The sequence below is a fragment of the Macaca thibetana genome, chromosome 2 (assembly GCF_024542745.1).
Source record: "Macaca thibetana thibetana isolate TM-01 chromosome 2, ASM2454274v1, whole genome shotgun sequence".
NCBI lineage: Eukaryota > Metazoa > Chordata > Mammalia > Primates > Cercopithecidae > Macaca > Macaca thibetana.
Genome location: NC_065579.1, coordinates 141,873,502 through 141,893,914, shown reverse-complemented (window position 1 = coordinate 141,893,914; position 20,413 = coordinate 141,873,502). Strand labels below are relative to the sequence as shown.

General features: G+C 41.6%; 2 protein-coding genes across 2 annotated transcripts in view; one reads left to right on the top strand and one right to left on the bottom strand.

Annotated features, from left to right (window-relative positions):
- Positions 1-20,413, bottom strand: part of TSEN2 (tRNA splicing endonuclease subunit 2) — a 728,632-nt gene that overhangs the window by 245,512 nt on the left and 462,707 nt on the right. The gene's annotated exons all lie outside the window — the stretch shown is intronic.
- Positions 1-20,413, top strand: part of TIMP4 (TIMP metallopeptidase inhibitor 4) — a 328,069-nt gene that overhangs the window by 199,386 nt on the left and 108,270 nt on the right. The gene's annotated exons all lie outside the window — the stretch shown is intronic.

The following is a 20,413-nucleotide window of genomic DNA, read 5'->3' as shown; positions in this document are numbered from 1 at the left end:
AGTGGTCAGCGCCTGGCACGTGCAGGAGCCCACAACGCAGCGACTTCGCTTTTCCAGCCCCCCGCGGTGCGGCTGGGGGTCCAGGCTGCGCGCTCCATACGCCGAGGCACGGAGGAACCCAGTCCCCGTCCCCAGTCCCTCCGCCGGGCGCAGGGCCAGAACAACGCGTCCGGGCACGGGGCCTGGCCAGCCCCAAGCGCTCCCCTCGCTGAACGGTCCCGCGGTCCCCGCGCGGCGGTCGCCCCTGGGCTCTGGAGAGCGAACGGGACGTCCCCTCTTCCTCAGCAGGGGTGCAGCGCGGCCTCAAGACGGACGCACACACGAGGATCTTCGCTTCCCCGGGTCCAGACACCCTGCTCCAAAGTTCCCCCGGAGCGGCCCCCGCCGCCTCCGCACCTCCGCCGGGAACGCGGAGGTCCCCGTGTCTCCGGCTCCGCGCCCACCCGGCGCTCTCCCGAGGGGGGCTGTCCTGGAAGCCGGGACTCACCGGCTCGCGTCCACTCAAGTCAACACCGGCCATGGCTCTCTATCCCCGCGCCTCTCGAGCTGCCCGCACCCTCCGCCCCTAGTGCGCGCTCTGGTAGACGCGACCCACAGCCCGGGTGCCCTCAGCCCAGGACCCCTTCACCCGGTCACCCGTGACCCGCCCGCCCGCGACCCGTCAGTCCGAGTCCTCCTGGACCATGACGCTGCCTCAGCCCCGGATCCCTCAGCCAAGACCCCCTTCTCCCGAGCTCTCATCCGTCTGGGACCCCGTCAGTTCCCGTTCCCTCTGACCCGGGCCCCAGACTCTCGGCCCCGGCCCTCCGCGCGCCCCCTCCCTGAGCGCTCCCCGCCAGCAGCCGGGTTCCGAGCGCCGCGGGCACCCGGACTCTGACCTGCGGCCGCGGCGGCGTGGCGCCCCTGTCCGGTGTCCCCGAGGCCGACCCGAGCGCCCCAGGCGGCGGCTGCGGCTCGGGCTCGGGCTCCGAGTGCGGTGGGCCCCGCCTGCCCGCGGCGGAGCCGGGCCGGGCCGAGCCGGGCCCGGCGCGGGGGCGGGCGCGGGCGCCGGCTGGGGGTGGGGATGGGGGTGGGAGCGGGGGCGGCGGCGGCGGCGGCGGCGCGCTGCAGGGAGGGAGCGGCCCCGGCTCGGCCGCCGCCCGCGCACAGTAGGGTCCGCGGCGGGAGCCACCGGCTTTCCCGCGTCCACTCTGTGCGCGGCGCCAGCTACCTGGTGTCGTTTGCTCCCGCTACCACCGCTGGGAGGCGGCCCAGAGAGGGTCCCATTTCCGAGGAGGGACCCGAAGCTTAGGGGGATGCCCCGGCAGGGGCCGGTTTGGGGAGAGCCTAGGTGTGGGGCTTCCTCGCGGCCAGAGTGGCTTGCCCTTCACACGGCGGTCAGCCAGGCTGTCTTCCCAAGATGTTCTTTCCAGTGACATTTTTAAAGAAAATTTAATTAAAGCATATTTCGGGTCCCTCGGTTTTCTCTTCTGACCCGGTGGTACTGCACACTTTCAGAGTTCCTTGCATTTGTAAGTTACATGGTTCTTCACAAGTCACTGAGTTTTAATCATTAAAAACATTTCTTAAACTCATTAACAGAATTTCTTAAATTTCTTAGCAGTGTTTCTGACACCGAGGGACTCAGAAAACATGGGTGGGACCGAGTGGGGACGTGAGACACAAGAAACAGTTTCTCATGTGTTGGGTAGATAGTGACCGTTTCTTTTCCTGCCACACTCTCCATCATGACCTGTCCAAAGTGGGTTGGCAGGTGCGTGTTCAGAAAGCCGCTGGTCTCCTGGACTTGAGGCTCCTCTTTCCCTTTTTCCAGTCTTATTTCTGGAGCATACTGTTCTGGGACTGACCCTCTTTGGGGAGGCAGGGATGCCTGAGGCCCCCCACTTCAGGAAGCTTATGGACTATGTGCTGGGGTACTCTCCATTTCTTTCTAGCTTCATTGTGGTTACACACCTTCTGTGGTACAGAAGATTCTCGTTTGTGGTTGGAGCAAAGTTTTGTAAGGATGGGTATCACAAGGGAAAAGATTCAGAAATTAAATCAACAGACTCATGTCCTTCCTCCACAGCCCCTAAGATAAGAAGCTGCGAGCCACAGATCTTACAGGGACTGACCACTGAAAGACCATTTCTTAGCCTGTGATTTAGGTAGTTAGGTTGACGGGGATCCACAGTCTACGCTCAGGTGGAAGTGCTGCGTGCGTCCTACTTCTTGTTCATTTCAGAGTTCCAATCTGCTTTTTTTGGTCTTTCTTCCTTTCTTTTTCTTTTCTTTCTTTCTTCCTTCTATGAGACAGGGTGTTGCTGTGTCTCCCAGGCTGGAGTGCCGTGGCGTAATCACGGCTCACTTAAGCCTCGACTTCCCGGGCTTGAGGGATCCTCCCACTCCAGTCTTCCAAGTAGCAGGGACTACAGGTGCACACCACCACGCCTGGCTAATTTTTTTTTTAATTTTTATTTTTAATAGAGACTGTGTCTTGATATGTTGCCTAGACTAGTCTGAAACTCCTGGGCTCAAGTGATCCTTCTGCCTCAGCTTCCCAAAGTGCTGGGATGACAGGCACTAGCCACTGCGCCCAGCCTGCTTTTTAAAATTACAGCTTTATTGAGGAATAATTAACATAATCTAAAATTTAAATACCATACAAGTAAAATGTACAATTCAGGCCGGGTATGGTGGCTCACGCATATAATCCCAGCACTTTGGGAGGCCAAGGCAGGTGGATCACTTGAGGTCTGGAGTTCAAGACCAGCCTGGCCAACATGGTGAAACTCCGTCTCTACTAAGAAATGTAAAAATTAGCCGGGCGTAGTGGCACACGCCTGTAATCTCAGTTACTCGGGAGGCTGAGGCAGTAGAATCGCTTGAACCTAGGAGGCAGAGGTTACAAGCCAAGATTGTGCCACTGCACTTCAGCCTGGGCACCAGAGCAAGACTCCATCTCAAAAATAAATAAATAAATAAAACGTACAATTCAATGAGTTTTAGCTTATTGACAGAGTTGTGCCATCATCACCAAATCTACCCTTAGAACATTTTTATCACTCCAAAAAGGAACCTCCTCTCCATTAACAGTCATTCCTATTCTGGACAATTCATATAAATAGAATCATATCATATGAAGTCCATTGTGACTTTTTTCTTTCACTTAGCATAGTATTTGTGAGGCTCATCCATGTTATAGCTCATATTAATATTTCATTCCTTTTTATGGTCAATATTCCATTATACAGATGTACCACATTTTGTTTATTCATCCCATGAATTGATGGATATAGCTCGTTTCTATTTTTATGGGCTATTATGAATAATGCTGCTGTGAGCATTCATGTACAGGTTACTTGTGGACATATGTTTTTATTTCTCGTGAGTATATACCTAGGGACAGAACTGCAGGATCACAAGGTAACTCGATGTTTTTGAGGAACTGCCAGTCTGTTTTCCAAAGTGGTCACACCATTTTACAGTCCCACCAGCAATGTGTCAGGATTCCAGTTTTTCCACATCCTTGGCAACACTTGCTATAGTCTTTTTTATTTTAGCCAACCTAAAGGGTATGAAGTGATAGCTCATGGGGTTTTGTTTGTTTGTTTTGAGAGAAGGTATTGCTTTGTCACCCAGGCTGGAGTGCAGTGGTGCAATCACAGTTCACTGCAGCCTTGAATTCCTGGGCTAAAGCAATCCTCCCACCTCAGCCTCCCAAGTGGCTGTTACTACAGGTGTGTGCCACCACACCTAATTTTTGTATTCTTTTGTAGAGACGGAGTCTCACTATGTTGCCCGAGCTGGTATCTCATAGTTTTGATTTGCATTGTCCTAGTGACTATCCTGTTGAGCATCTTTTCATGTGTTCATTGGCCATTTATCTTTTTTGAAGAAAAGTCTACTTAAATCCTTTCCCTGTTTTTAAATTGGATTATTTTTCTTTCTGTTGTTGAGTTGTAATAGTTATTTATTTATATATTCTATATACAAGTCTCTAATCAGATACATGATCTGCCAATATATTCTCCCAGGCTGTAAGTTGTCTTTTTACATTTTTAAAAAATTATTTATTTATTTTTTTAAAACTGAGGTCTCGCTATGTTGCCTAGGTTGGTCTTAAACTTTAGGGCTCAAGTGATCTTCCTGCCTCAGCCTCCTGAATAGCTGGAATTACAGGCAGATGCCACCATGCTTGGTTCTTTTTACTTTCTTGATGTTGTCATTTGAGTTTTTAATTTTGATGAAGTCCAGTTTACCTGTTTTTTCTTTTGGTGTCATATTGGTGACTAACCCAAAGTCATGAAATTTGCTCCTAATATTTATTTTAAGAGTTTTAAAGGTTTAGTTCTTACCTTTAGGTTTTAAATTCATGTTGAGTTAAATTTTGTATATGATGTGAGATGGGGGCCAATCTGTTTTTTGGTGGGAAAATTCCCATAATTCAGTAGCGGTGACTAAGGGGAACCCCACAACAGTGAACTCATAAGTGGTGCAAAACTTTAGAGTTGAGCTGAATATTTTCTAAATTCACTCTGGATCAAAAATTTTGTGATTTTTTTTTTTTAAGGAGACCTATGGGTAGTGAAGTGTATAAATGTAAGAAGTTAAGTAATGTAAACTGAAATAATATGTCTATTTTTCAAATTGCAAATCTTGATCTATTAGTAGGTTATAAAATCTATTTATTCAGTCATAACCAGTATTTTTTAATCAAGCAAAAAGGACAGAAATAATCAGAACACACCTACTGTATTAAAGAAAGTGCTGTTTCATAACTTTTGTGTTATGCATGTGTGTGTATCTGAGTGTACCAGGAGTTGGTATAAAATGTGATTTTTACTGTGGGCCATATCTTTTAAAGTTGGAAAAACACTGTATAAACTATAGCTGTAGAATTCTTTCTTTCCACAAGCATTTTATTGAGTGCTTGTTTTGTGCCAGGCCCTCTGCTAAGTGCCGGGAATAAAATGATAAACAGCACATGGTCCCCACCCTGCAACTTTGCACACAGGCAGTGCGATCCATATGGGGTTCCTAGAGACAAAAGACTGTGCCTGTTTCAATTTTCCCAAACCACAAAGACTCCTTCCAAATATTGGTGTTTGGTCCCGTGGGACTTTTTTTTTTATTTTTTATTTTTTGCAATTAATGCTTAGTTGTTTATCTCATTTGAGATTTGCAGACATATTTACTCTTCTTTCAATAAAGAGGACTTTGTTCCCAGGTTTAGAATTGCATACTATGTTTATTATATTAAGAAGAGAGTGCAAGTCTAGAAATAGAAGTTTATCATAACTGAATTGATTTCCATTTTACTCCAACTATATTTAAACTAGTCTCACTGGACAGACCTCAGATACTTTATAGTAGTGTTATGCCACTTCTTAAGGGAAAAATTTAAAATCATAGCAAAAATTTTTCTTTATTATCCAAGTGTTCAGCAAAACTGGGCATTGGGAATAGTGACACGTAACCATTTTGCAGATTGAGTTTAGGAAAATTAGTGTGCTGTATTTGCAGTCAAGCAATGAAGCCACTCATTTACAGTAGCTGTGTATAATCGTAGCACTGACATTTGCTCCTTCTCTTTATCTGAGACACCATTTATCAATCTTTAAGCATTATAAATTCCCAGGAGATTTAGAAGATATTAATTTAAAATTTCAAAAATCATAACCAGTTCAACATGCCAGGCAGGTTAAACATACACATAGGCACACACACACACTTCCACAAATGTATCTACTTTTTGAATGACTCTGACATGTTGCCACTTGTGATTTTTACATCTAGTTATGAAATTTTACCCACAACCTCCCAATTTTACTTTGAATTTTATTAAGGTCCTTTTCTCCTCCTCTGTTTGTTCTGCCTCCTCCAATGTTGCCCTTCACAAAATAACTTGCTCATCTCTTACAAGGTCTTAAGGACCAAAGCCAGGTTTACAGCCTTTTCTTCTAACTTAAAATTGCTTGATCTTCTCATATACTGTACCCCTCTGCTTCATTCAGCATTCTATTTCTATTTTGAATGGTTGCCTATAAGTAAATAAAAATTTCTGGGACATTTTAGTGAAAGTATTGATCTTGATTATATTCAAATCAAAAATATAATATAGCTATGTATTGGTTCAAAAAACCCACAGAGAGTCCAGTCTCATGCCTGTAATCCCAGCACTTTGGTAGGCCAAGGTGGGCGGATCACTTGAGGTCAGGAGTTCATGAACAGCCTGGCCAACATGGTGAAACCCCATCTCTCTACTGAAAATACAAAAATTAGCTGGGCGTGGTGGCATGCACCTGTAATCCCAGCTATTTGTGAGGCTGAGGCAGGAGAATCGCTTGAACCTGGGAGGCAGAGATTGCAGTGAGCCAAGATCATACCACTGCACTCCAGCCTGGGCAACAGAGGTGAGATAACACCAAAAAAAAAAAAAAAAAAAAAGAGAAAAAAAAACACAGAGAATATAGCCAAATTAGTCATTTTTTCTCTTAATACACCAACTTAGAGCTTTCCTCTAGGTAATTTTTTAAAATGGAAAGAAATATAATAACACTCTCTTAAAAGCACTGAATGAAATAACCCATTTTTTTTTACTCATCTATTTTTGAAAACATTTTATTTTATTTTTTATAATTTGGAAACGCCTATGAAATTAATAATGACATTTAATTTCAGAGAGATTTCATTTGGTAATTTCAACAGTTTTGAGTTAGACTATTTACATTTTAAGATTTTAATGGCTTAAGACACATTTGAAACGTTCAAAAGTGATTTTGGTTTTCAGGGAATAAAAAAAGAGCCATTTGTCCTGCTTTCTCAATTTTTCTCCACTTTTCCCCCTAAAAATGGACCTACTTTGGGTATCAGGTTATCCTCTAAGTATCAAGAGGCAGGAAGCCAATTGAGTAGAAGTTAGGACGACGGGAACTCATAATTTTCTTGGAGGGGCAAGTCCTACTTTCTAGTTGTCTTCTCCTTTCTGAAGAAAGAATTCTGTTTTAATCAAGTACGGGTGTAAAGGAAAGAGCCCCGACCTTTATTTCTGCTCATTGTGACTTTGAACAGGAGATTCAACCTCTCTGAGGCTTAGTTTCCTCATCTGTAAAATGGCAATATAATATATTCTCAGGCCAGGACTCTGAGGCTACAGTGAGCTGTGATGGTGCCACTGTACTCCAGGCTGGGCGACAGAGCAAGACCCTGTCTCTAAAATACACACACACACACACACACACATATTTTTATATGTATTTATATATATTCACAGATGTGAGTGTATGTATATATATATTTTAGAGACAGGGTCTCTAAAATAGGAATATATATATATATATACACACACACAATTAGAATGCAAAGAATATACACATATATATTCTCTTAATCTCATCAGTGAGATAACAGGAGGAATTACCAAATCAGGCTCCCAGTAGGAACTCAATAAATGTTACTTACCATCTGGATGAAAGCATTGAGAATACTTTTACTGCTAGTCACTCACTAATCTGAAATAGTCACTCATTAATATTAAAACACAGTTTGGATGTTAAAATCTTTAAAAATATATGTTTCCTCTTTAGTTATCGGTCTGCATGGACATTCTACTCTTTTTTGCATATGAAAAAAATCGTGAGTCTAGTGGGTAGACTTTGAAACAGCTGTGAACCTGAGATTTCTGCGTGAACATGGTTTTCTCAGGACACTTGTGTGAATTTATAGATTCTGCTTTGTCTTATAAAACTAAACACAAAACCAAAAACTTTTTATTATGGAAAACACTAGACTATATAAAAGTAGGCAGAATAGTCTAGTGAACCCCCGACATACCCTAACCCGATGGCGTACCCTAGGCAATCTCGTTTCATCTGTACCCTCACCCACATCCCTCCCTGCTCTACAGTTCTGGAGGAAATCCCAGACAATGTATTTCATCATAAAACCTTCAAACTCTGTTAAATGTTGTTTTTATAAGTCTTCTGTTTAAACGTTGGTCAGAATAATTTGCTCTGGGAGAGTTTGGATTTATCAGAAAAGTTTCTCTACCGAAATATTTTCAACCCTTAACGTCTATCATGGTTGAGTTGTAAAGTGTGTTAATTGCTAAGAGGACTCTTGTGTGCACGCTACAGCTTCCGGAGGACCTAAGGACATAAGCATGCTCAGGCTAAGAAATGCTCAAGGAATCTAGACCTGGGGAAAGATAGGGTAGTCTCAGTTACTGAAAAAAAACAAACAACACAAAGCGTGTCTGTGCCAAGAACAGATTACAGCAGAGCTGGGTCCCGTAAGCTTTGGGATAACTGGGTGGGGCCTGGGTTGGCAGATCCCTGGGGGGCAGTCACTTTCTTGCACCTTCCTTGACCCCTTGTTTGTTTATATATTGGGAAGCAACACGTGGCCCTCATCTTCCACCTCTGCTGCGTTTCTCTCTTCGGAATAGCTTCCGGAAGACTTTACTGGGAAGTCACTTTGTTCCTCTGTGCTTCTGCACTGGTCTATATAGATTGCTGTGGAAATGTCTGTCTTCCCTCACTAAGATGTAAATGCCCTGACAGCAGAAGCCACGGTTGATTAATCTTTTTATGCCCAGGACTCACTGTACTACAGTGCCTGAAACCATATAGGCGGACAATCAATGTTTGTTGAATGATTGATTGCTGACTAGCTTGTAAACCCAAGCCTACTCTTAAGGAAATAATTCAAAGGTTGCCCCCTAAGAGTCTTCCATCACTGTCATTCTTCATACTCTTAATAGCTTTATATTTTGTCATATGAGTTATCATTGCCTGAAATTATATATTTGTTTAACTTTTACATGTACATTGTCTGCCTTCCCACACTAGAAGGTGATTCCAAGAAGGCAGGGATTTTTAAATTCACTATTGTCACCTTAGCACCTAGCACATGGCAAGTGACTAGCACCTAGCAAACAGCTCTCAATAAATTTGTATTATTGAAATAATGGTGATGTCATCAATTCAATCACCATTAGAAGTTGTATTTTCGGCTAAGCGTGGTGGCTCACATCTGTAAATTCCAGCACTTTGGGAGGCGGAGGCAGGCATATCACTTGAGGTCAGGAGTTCAAGACCAGCCTGGCCAACATGGTGAAACCTCATCTTTACTAAAAATACAAAAATTAGCTGTGCGTGGTGGTGCGCACTTTTAGTCCCAGCTACTCAGCAGGCTGAGGTACAGTAGTCCCAGCTACTCTGGAGGGTGAGGCTGAGGTACAGGAATCGCTTGAACCTGAAAGGCGGGGGTTGCAGTGAGCTGAGATTGTGCCACTGCACTCCAGCCTGGATGACAGAGACAGACTCCGTCTGAAAAAATAAAAATTAAAAAAAAAAAAAAAAGAGGCCAGGTGCGGTGGCTCACGCCTGTAATCCCAGCACTTTGGGAGGCCAAGGCGGGCAGATCACCTGAGGTCAGGAGTTCGAGACCAGCCTGACCAACATGGAGAAACCCGTCTCTACTAAAAATACAAAAAATTTAGCCGGGTGAGGTGGCGCATGCCTGTAATTCCAGCTACTCAGGAGGCTGAGGCAGGAGAATCGCTTGAACCCAGGAGGCAGAGTTTATGGTGAGCCGAGATCATGCCACTGCACTCCAGCCTGGGCAACAAGAGCGAGACTCCATCTCAAAAAAAAAAAAAAAAAAAGTTGTATTTACAATTTTATATGCCTACAACATTGATTAATATTCCCTTAGTTAAGTCCCCAGCTGCTAATTTTTGCATTACTTAGGTAGCCACATACTTTTCTGTTTTTATAAACAAAAAACTGTTTTGGACATTTGGACCCATGTGCCAGTTTTGAACATTCTGTTTTGAACATTTGAACCCATGTGCCAGTTTGGCTCTTGATGCATTGAATACCTACTGTTGATACATAATTTATATTTTGAGCAGAGTCTGAGGACTGGGAATGCTCAAGACCAAGGCTTCCTAACAGAGTGATTTCAGAAAGGCTGTTCCCACTGTGATTGTTCAGTAATATAACTTCCCTTTCCCTGTGCCTATTTCTTAAATGCCCGAGGGTAAGGATGTGAGCCAAGCTGCCTGCAGACTTTTTGTTGCCAGGGCCTTCAGGAGAGCTCTCTTTCCAGTCTTTGGTTGGAGCCCCTCCCTGGGGGTGACGCTTTGGTATTGGCAGAGCTCTGTTTTGCATTTCTACTGGATTTTTAAATGTTTGGGTATCTGGTAGATAGGTCATGAATTGCATTTACAAGTTTAGACACTTTTGTACAATAGTAAGAGGAGGTAGAAGAGGGAGTTAAGGAGGTGTGAGGGCTTCACTGAAGAGTGATATTTGGTTTACTGACATTGGGTTTTGGTAGCATCTCTTCCTACTATCACAATATGGACACATTTTTCCTTCTCAAAGTATTTTTCTGATTTTAATCTATAACATTCATTTATTCTCTTAGTAAAAATGCAGTAGGTAAATTTCTTTCCGATCAATTTCTGCACGCCTTCTTAGTATGCAGAGTTTTTATTTAAAAAATTATTTCTATAGTAGTAAGAAGTGAACTCTTCCTAGTTTTAATATGATCGACCTCTTTAACTGTTCTTCCACCAAATGGACCTGCAGTGGTCTAGATGATTTGTATAATTTATTAATGATTGAAAGTAAATTGTTAGCCTTTAAGGCATTGTTTACTATGGCTCTATAAAATACAGTTGTCACTGTGATTCTTCAGTAATGTAATCCAAGTATCTCCAGACGTTTCCAAAAACTTATTAAAAATCTGTCACATAGCATGCTTAAAGGAGGCAATGTTGCATAAAACGTATTTATAAACCACAAGATTATTAATGGTTTAATATATGGGCAACTCAACTCAGTACAACTAAATAATGAAAGGATATTTGAATCTCAGGGGAAAAACAAAACTAAAAAAAAGAAAAAGAAATTACAATAGGGGAAAAACAAAACTAAAAAAAAGAAAAAGAAATTACACCCTTAGCCTTTTATGAAAATAACAACTTTTTTCTTTTCTTTAAAACTATTTTAAAAATTACAGAACATAAGTTTCTCGTAAAAGGTCAAGCCACTTGTATGCAAATGTTTGTAGCAGCATTTTTCATAATAGCCCCCAAGTGGAAACAACCCAAATGTCCATCAACATTGTGTGTAACCAATGTATATTCCACACTGGAGACACAAAATGTGGTCGACAGAGCCAATGGAATATTACTCAGACAAAAAAAAGGAGTGAAGTACTGATACATCTACCACACGGATGAGCCTCAAAAACATTACACTAAGTGGGCTGGGCACGGTGGCTCACGCCTGTAATCCCAACACTTTCGGAGGCCGAGGCGGGCGGATCATGAGGTCAGGAGTTCAAGACCAGCCTGGATTGTGAAACCCCGTCTCTACTAAAAATACAAAAAATTAGCTAGATGTGGTGGCGGGTGCCTGTAATCCCAGCTACTCGGGAGGCTGAGGCAGGAGAATTGCTTGAACCCAGGAGGCAGAGGTTTCAGTGAGCTGAGATCGTGCCACTATATTCCAGCCTGGGCAACAAAGCAAGACTCTGTCTCAAAAAAAAGAATTCAATTCTGTATGGTTCCTTTTATATGAAATGTCTGGTATAGGCAAATGCATAGAGGCAGAAAATAGATTAGTGGTTGCCAGGAGCGGGGGAGAGGAGAACTTAGGGAATGACTGATAATGGGTGCAGTTTCTTTTGGGGTGAAGTGTTTTGGAATTAGATAGTGGTGATGATTATACAATTTTTTTTTTTTTGAGACAGAGTTTTGCTCTTGTTGCCCAGGCTGGAGTGCAATGGCGCAATCTCAGCTCACCGAAACCTCTGCTTACTGGGTTCAAGCAATTCTCCTGCCTCAGCGTCCTGAGTAACTGGGATTACAGGCTCCCACCACCATGCCCGGCTAATTCTGTATTTTTTAGTAGAGATGCGGTTTCTCCATGTTGGCCAGACTGGTCTCAAACTCCCGACCTGAAGTGATCCACTCGCCTCGGCCTCCCAAAGTGCTGGGATTACATGAGTGAGCTACCGTGCCCAGCCACAACTTTATTAAATACACCAAAGCCCATTGAATTATACATTTTAAAGAGTAATTTTATGGGATGTTAATTATATCTCAATTTTAAAAATGTTTTTAATTATACTGAGAAAAATGATTATTTCTATTCTCCCTTTACTAAATAAGAACTAGCATGTTTCTAGTTTCCCCTTTCCACCCACCTACCATGTTTTGTCATTCTGTTATTCCAGGGCTGCAGCATATTGATGTGCAGTTTAACTCTGCTCGAAGGTAGCCAGCCAAGTGGATAAAGCGGGGCTGAAATCCTAGCAGTGTGCTCATCCTACCTGAAAGAAGGACGAGCCTAATTCATTAAAAAATCACCCATAACCTAGCAGTGGCCTTGATCTTTTTAAAAACTCTTTCTTTCCTTCCTTCCTTCCTTCCTTCCTTCCTTCCTTCCTTCCTTCCTTCCTTCCTTCCTTCCTTCCTTCCTCCCTCCATCTCCCTCTCTCTCCCTCTCTCTCTCCCTCTCTCTCTCCCTCTCTCTCTCTTTCTCTCTTTCTCAGCGTTTCTCTTTGTTGCCCAGACTGGAGTACACAGCTCACTGCAACCTCAAACTTCCAGGCTCGAGTGATCCTCCTGCCTCAGCCTCCTGAGTAACTGGGACTACAGATGCATGTCACCATGCCCAGCTGATTAAAAAAAAAAATGTTGTAGATACTGTGTCTTGCTATGCTGCCCAGGCTGGTCTTAAACTCCTGGCCTCAAGTGATCCTCTCACCTGGGCCTCCCAAAGTGCTGGGATTACAGGTGTGGGCCACCTCACCAGGCCAAGTGATCATTTAAGATGATCATTTTAATGGGGTTTTGGGACTATTTTTGGAGGGTAGGTAAATACATATACTTCTTCAGGTCTACTCTCTTGAATTAGAAGTCAAGCACTTCATTTTATTGTCATACTATAATGAATATACTCTAATGGATTACTTTCCAGAATGGAACACCCTTTGGCACTTTCTTAGCAAATTGGGTTGGAAATTATCCAGTTAATGTTAAAAAGCACATTTTTAGTTTAAGTGTGTGTTCTATAGTCCCTTTAATTTTGCCTTTTGGGTTTTAAGAGGATTCAATGTATTGTTCAACTTTACCTTATGATCCCTGAATATGTTTTTTTGCTTGATATCACTAAAGTGCCACCACTACAAAGGGGATTTCCTGATACTTACTTGTTCTAACAATGCAACTTTTTCTGACAGCATTCTTGTATAGATTTCAAAAGAGCTCAAATAATAGTATTTTCTACACTAAATTTAATCAGTGACTCAACACACATTTATTGAATTACTATTATGTTCAAAATAACACTCTATTCCAAACAGGAAGAACTCAGATCCCAGCACTTTACATACAAAGTGCTTGTGTGCCTGATACATGGTAGGTACTCAGTGAATATTTATAAATGGATCAATGCCTAAAAAACAATCTTCTTAATTTGTGATGCCTAAAGATTAGACACTGTCTAATAACCACAGAATTTAATAGGCCCTTTATTCAACTGGCATTCTAGAAGGGAAATTATCTGATGTAAAAAATGTGATATAGGCCAGGAGCAGTGGCTCACGCCTGTAATCCCAGGACTTTGGGAGGCTGAGGCAGGCGAATCAGGAAGTCAAGAGATCAAGATCATCCTGGCCAACATGGTGAAACCCTGTCTCTACTAAAAATACAGAAATTAGCTGGGCGTGGTGACACGTACCTATAGTCCCTGCTACTCAGGAGGCTGAGGCAGGAGAATCGCTTGAACCCGGGAGGCGGAGGTTGCAGTGAGCCAAGATCAAGCCAATGCACTCCAGCCTGGTGACAGAGTAAAGAAACAAACAAACAAACAAACAAAAAAACTGATATAATTTGGACTATTTCTAACATAAATCTAAGAATTCTGGCAAACTAAAAACTTTCAGTGTTAACTATTTGTAGTGTTTTAAACTGATAATTTTTTTCAACAATTTTTTTTTGCTACTTTGTCAGTTTGTTTAGAAGTATCTGTTCTTAAACTGATAACTTTCAAGATCACTTAAAAGTGTTTCCACTTAAAAATCAATAATCTGCCGGAAAATGGCGCGAACCCGGAGGTGGAGCTTGCGGTGAGCAGATATTGCACCACTGCACTCCAGCCTGGGCGACACAGCTAGACTCCGTCTCAAAAAAGAAAGAAAAGAAAAAATCAATAATCAGCGGTTCTCATATCCATGTCAAACACTTAGTGTTTTGTAATTGTTATTGTTCTGTTTATTTGTTTGTTTGTTTCTAATCCCAGAAAGGTGGGATCTAGGATTCCTGGACTAATTAGAATTACCATGAATCTGAAATTTAAGATGCATGTAGGGTGATATTTTACGTTTTCGGTTTTTTTTTTTTTTTTTGAAATGGAGTCTTGCTTTCTGCTCAGGCTGGAGTGCAGTGGCATGATCTCGGCTCACTGCAGCCTCTGCCTTCCAGGTTCAAGCGATTCTCCTGCCTCAGCCTCCCTAGTAGCTGGGATTACAGGTGCCTGCCACCACACCTGGCTAATTTTTATATTTTTAGTAGAGATGGGGTTCCCCATATTGGCCAGGCTGATCTCGAACTCCTGACCTCACGTGATCCTCCCACCTCGGCCTCCGAAAGTGCTGGGATTACAGGCGTGAGCCACCACACTCGGCCTAAGTTTTAATTTTAACTACATAAATTTTCATAAACAATTTTTTCCTTGTAAACAACTGAAAGATTTCCAAAAAAGCCACGATATTTTCTTCCCCAATTCCATCTCTCCTTCTTTGACTCAAGTGCTTTTCATGTATGTTAAAATTTGAGAACCATTGCCGTAATGGGAAAGTCAGAATTAGTAAACTGAAAAATTTTGTTAGAGCTTAAAATACAAGGCTAGTTTTTTTTATGTTGTTCTTTATCACACAAATTAGAGTCTAAATCTCAGACTCTAAGACAGAGAAAAATTGCATTTTCAAGTATTTGAGAACCATCATTTAAGATGATATCTTACCAAAAGAATCTCTTCCTTCTCACGAAAAAAAAAAAAAGTTTAGTTCCAATTACTGTCAGCAAGAAATGCAAGCAATGGAAATAGTAAACATATTCAGCATGTGGGGAAACAGTTGGTATTCAGTAAACAGCAAGTAATTTATTGACTTGGCAAGGCTCCCTTGAACTCCAGTACACAGTTAACTCTTAATTATCTAGGAACAGATTTACTATTTTGTAAATTCTTTAGAATGTTATTGAACTCTCTGTCCCTCATCTTGCTAAATTCTAGGCTGACATCAGTATGCCTGAGAGAGCAGTGGAGTTAATCAAGCTTGAAGGGTGAGCTAAGTACAGGTTCACTTTCAAATCCTTATTAAGCACATCCTCTTTGCCCTGCACTGTGTTAGGGTGAAAGACAAAAGATCCTGCTTTTAGGGAGCTCATAGTCCAGTAGAGGAGGCAGATAAGTTAAAAAAAAAAAAAAAGAGAGAGAGAGAGAGATTACAATGCAGAAAGTGCAATAAACATGGCAATAACATGATGCCATGGAGGTACATAGGAAGGGGGGAAACCTAACCCAGGTCGCCTAATGGGAAGGCTTCCCAGATAAGAAATACCTGAGTTTAATCTTGAAGGATGAGTGGGATGTAGCCATACAGAAATACTTGGGGTCCAAGGGCGATGGATCATGCCTGTAATCCCAACACTTTGGGAAGCAAGAGAATGGCTTGAGCCCAGGAGTTCAAGACCAGCCATAAAAATATAGTAAGACCTTGTCTCTACAAAAAATTTAAAAAGTCAGCTGGGTGTCATGGTGTGCACCTGTAGTCCCAGCTACTTGGGAGACTGAGGCAGGAGGATCACTTGAGCCCCGGTGGTCGAGGCTGCAGTGAGCTGTGATCACGCTACTGCACTCCAGCTTGGGCAACGGAGCGAGACTCTTTTTTTTTTTTTTTTTTTTTTTTTTAACAACCTAGAAGGTAGAGTCCAAGGCCTTTTAAAAAACAAACAAACAAAATCATTTGCACTAGACAGCCTAAGGTGACCTCAGGTTTCCAACGTGAGCAATTGGGCTCAATTTGAGACACGTTAAGTTTTTGGTGTTTGTGGGGAATAGCCAAGTGAAGATGTCCACAGACCATGGTTATCCATGCTTGCTGCTTCGGGAAGGGGTCTGGGATGGACACGCAATGTGGGGTCATCATTGTCTGCCTAGCGATGGAAGCCGTTGATGGGAAAGAGATCTCCAGGAAAGGCAAGCTGGGGTGGCCTCTGTGGGCAACGTGAGCTTTTAAGGGGTAGTGGAATCTGAGAAGGATCAGCTAGAAGGGCAGAAAAAAGAAAAATGAGAACAACTTGGTAGGATGAAGGTCAAAGGAAAAGAGCAGACAACACTGTCATACGGCACAGAGAAGTCAAAGAAGATAGGCCTGGGAACTCTGACGAGAACCAAGGCAGCAGCAGAAGCCACGCCAGTCAGAAACATTTATTAAGCACCTACTATGAATGTACCAGGCACTGTAAACTGTTGTGCTATTTAATCTTCACTATGGTCCTTTGAGGGAAGGCATTATTAATATTATCATTCTTAGATTACAGATGAGTAAATTGAGGCCCAGAAGATCTTGACCAGAGTGGTACAACTAGTTTGCAACAGTGCAAAGACTGTGACTCAGCTTAGCCTCGCTTGTGAGTCCGGCTCTCTGTCATGTGCTGGTGACCGACAGTGGTGACAAAGCAGAGAGTGAGTGAGTGTTCCCTACTCTTTAGAAATCTTTGTCAGTGGAGCATAGTGGGTAGATTTCACAAAGAAGAGGCAGAGTCTAAGCAGGTGTTTTTTTGTTTTAATTTTTGTTTTTAAGATGACAGAGGCTTGCCCGCGATGATCAGGTAAAGAAAGAGAGCCACGGAAAAAAGAAAAAGTCTTCAGAATGAAGGGACTGATGCCTGTCTAGCCATACTTCCACTTCTGGGGTTGAATCACAAGAGATCTGAAAGAAAACCTGCCGGTGTGAACAACTGAAGCTGTTTGGTACTGTGTGAGTGTGTTTTAGGAAAGAAATCACCTGCAAAAAATGTCCATCTCACCTTTTCTCATTTAGGAATTCATTAATACGATGAACATCATTCATGATGAAGTAGACTGAATTTCTTGTGTAACCACAATCCGGAACTATACTTGCCACATCAAACCAGGCCCTACCTATCTAGGTTCAGGGCAAAGAGTAGCAGCTGGGGGAGGGGCTCCACGTACACTTTTCCTTCCTGTGTCCACACTGTAAAATCCAGTACCTTCTTTCTTTCCATCAGTTGCTGTTCTCAGTGGAGCACCCAGACCTCTTTTTTTTTTTTTTTTTTTTTCCAATAGAAAAAAATGATGCCCATCGCAGAGCTCTTGGCTGGTCCTGCAGCAGAGCTAGAAGTTACTAGTTCCTGTTCTCCCAGATCTTATTTCTGAAAACTATGTGCCTGTGTGGCTAAACTTTATTTAAACTGAACTTCTAATAACATACTAGAAAAGAAAATTAATCCCAGTTTTTGTTTGTAACTTTATTATAAGGACTTACAATGAAATTCGTACCCAGAGCTCTTTGTAGATTCCTCCACAAGATAATGGCTTTGCTGGTCTGTGGAGCAGTGGCTTCTAAATCACACTCTAGGTAATTATTTTATAGGTTCAAGAAAGACATACGCTACTGGGGACCTACTGAGCCAAGGCACTAATGCTAGGGCTGCGGGGAAAGTGCAAAGTGCAATGCGGACATCTTTTGTGGGAGTGCTCAACTTTCTTAGAGATGGGGACCAGAATTCAGAGTAGTGAAGCACCAATATAAGTAGTAAAAGAATGTTTACTTTTTCCATTTAAAAGCAATGATACCAGTAATGCATGAATATATTCTTGCAGAAAGGAATACAGAAATCTCTAGAATAAATTGTTCAAGTTCCCCCTCACGACCTCCCCACTTCCACTTCCCTTCCCAAATTGAGGTGTTTCTTGTTGGTCTCTTTTCTATGCATTTCCACACAAACAGAAGCAAATATGTATACTTCTACACGTATGTAATTTAACATATGTACTTTTATTACTGTTCAGCATAAATTGTTCAAAATACATTTTTTTCTGTGAACTTTTTCCTTAAGAAGGTCTATTCATGTCAGAACATATACATGTATTCTTTTAAAAGTCAGTGTAGTATTACTACAGAATAAATCAATAAATTTATTAAAACATTAGAATGTATCCCACACAAGAGAAACAAAAACTACTAAATTCTAAAACATTTGATTGGCAGACACTAGTGATTAATTCCATGTTTAATTCCATGTTTAATCATTTGTTTGAGTAGACTTAAGCTTCATGGAAATTTTCTCCACTTTAATCTTTTAAAAACATAGATTTAATATTAATACATTATTTTGACATATAAAAGCCCTTATATAAATATTTTGCTTAAAACCAAGCAACTTAAAAGGAATATTTAAGTGGAAAATACTGGAATGCTACCTAGTTAGCATATATGATTGAATGCTATGGATCCCACAAGGCAGGACTAGAATGAAATAAAAGAAAAAGATTCTTAAATATCTCAGGAAAATGGGAATTCTTGTGGTACCTAAGGACAATGGTAGGTCAGTTTTGGCTGGGTGCAGTGGTTCATGTCTGTAATCCCAGCACTTTGGAAGGCCAAGGCGGGTGAATCACCTGAGGTCAGAAGTTCGAGACCAACCTGACCAACATGGCGAAACCCTGTCTCTACTAAAAATACAAAAATTAGCCAGACGTGGTGGCAGGCGCCTGTAATCCCAGTTACTCAGGGGGCTGAGGCAGGAGAATCACTTGAACCTGGGAGGCAGAGGTTGCAGTGAACCGAGATAGTGCCACTGCACTCTAGCCTGAGTGACACAGCAAGACTCTGTTTCAAAAAAAGAAAAAAAAGTCAGTTCTTTTCTGATCATTGTTAAACTGATAACTAAAATCTAAAAAAAAACCCAAAAAAACAAAAAAACACTACTTCTTGTTTAAAGATATATTTGGCCAAGCGCAGTGGCTCACGCCTGTAATCTCAGCACTTTGGGAGGCTGAGGTGGGCAGATCACCTGAAGTCGGGAGTTTGAGACCAGCCTGACCAACATGGAGAAACCCTGTCTTTACTAAAAATACCAAAAAAATTAACAGGGCGTGGTGGTGCATGCCTGTAATCCCAGCTACTCGGGAGGCTGAGGCAGGAGAATCACTTGAATCCAGGAAGCAGAGGTTGCAGTGAGCTGAGATCATGCTACTGCACTCCAGCCTGGGCAACAGAGTGAGACTCCATCTGAAAAAAAAAAAAAAAAAAAAAAAAAAGATATATTTGTACACGCACATGTATAGAGGAAAACCATAAGTTTATGTTTTCTTTATGTTTTAACAGTGGTTATCTCTGGGTAATGGTCCAGATTCAAGTGATTCTTATTCTTTATCTTTTTCTGAACTTTCCAATTTTAAAAATAATAAATACATATTAGTTTTCTTAATTAGAGAAAAATAAAATAAAGTGAATTAACAACGAACGAAATGAGTATGTATCTTGGCTTGAGAACAGAAACTCTGCCTTCTTTATCTTTACATTTCCCCACATTACTTTTACTTAAGCGTAACATATACAATTATAATCTTGGGTCAAACAAACTTAAAAATAGGCTTGTAATATATAAATAAATACAACACCTAAAGTAGTTTTTATTCTAGTACTACTAGGCCAGCATACAAAATATACCTTTATTTACTAATGTGATATCTCTTCTGTTAAATAATTAATTTTTTAAATTTATAATTTCACGAAATTTAGTTTTTAAAAAAGCTTATTCTTGTCATTTCCAAAAAAAGAGAGGGGAAAGGAGAGAGGAAGCTGTGCTTAGTGGGAAAGTTGCAACATTCGGTTTGTGAGTAGTTTTTGCTTTAGATATTTTTTTTCAACGACTTCTCTTACATAAGAGTCCTGTGATATCTCCATAGGGAGAAATAACCCTCAGCTACATTATGTCTTTTTAATTTTTCCTCCAGATAGTGTTTACAAATCAACATGTAGGAATGACTCCATATTTAAAGTTATTAGCCAACTCTAGTGTCTATTTGCCATTAAGGACAATTAGTAATTTTAACAATCAATGAGAGTTTATTTTAGGAGAAAACTTACTGAAATTTTCAGGAAATAACCTTTTTGTTCCAAAACAGCTGTCATTGAACACCATTATATCTACAACAATTAAAATTATCTTTGGTGACTTTTAGCATCTGGCATTGCTCCATTATTGTTCAGTTAAATATTTTTCAAGTTTGCTAGGACTTTTGCCCACCATGTGCTTACGACTCTTTATTGTCAATATGTATCTTAGAAGTCACCTTTGTGACATTACTTTTTTTGT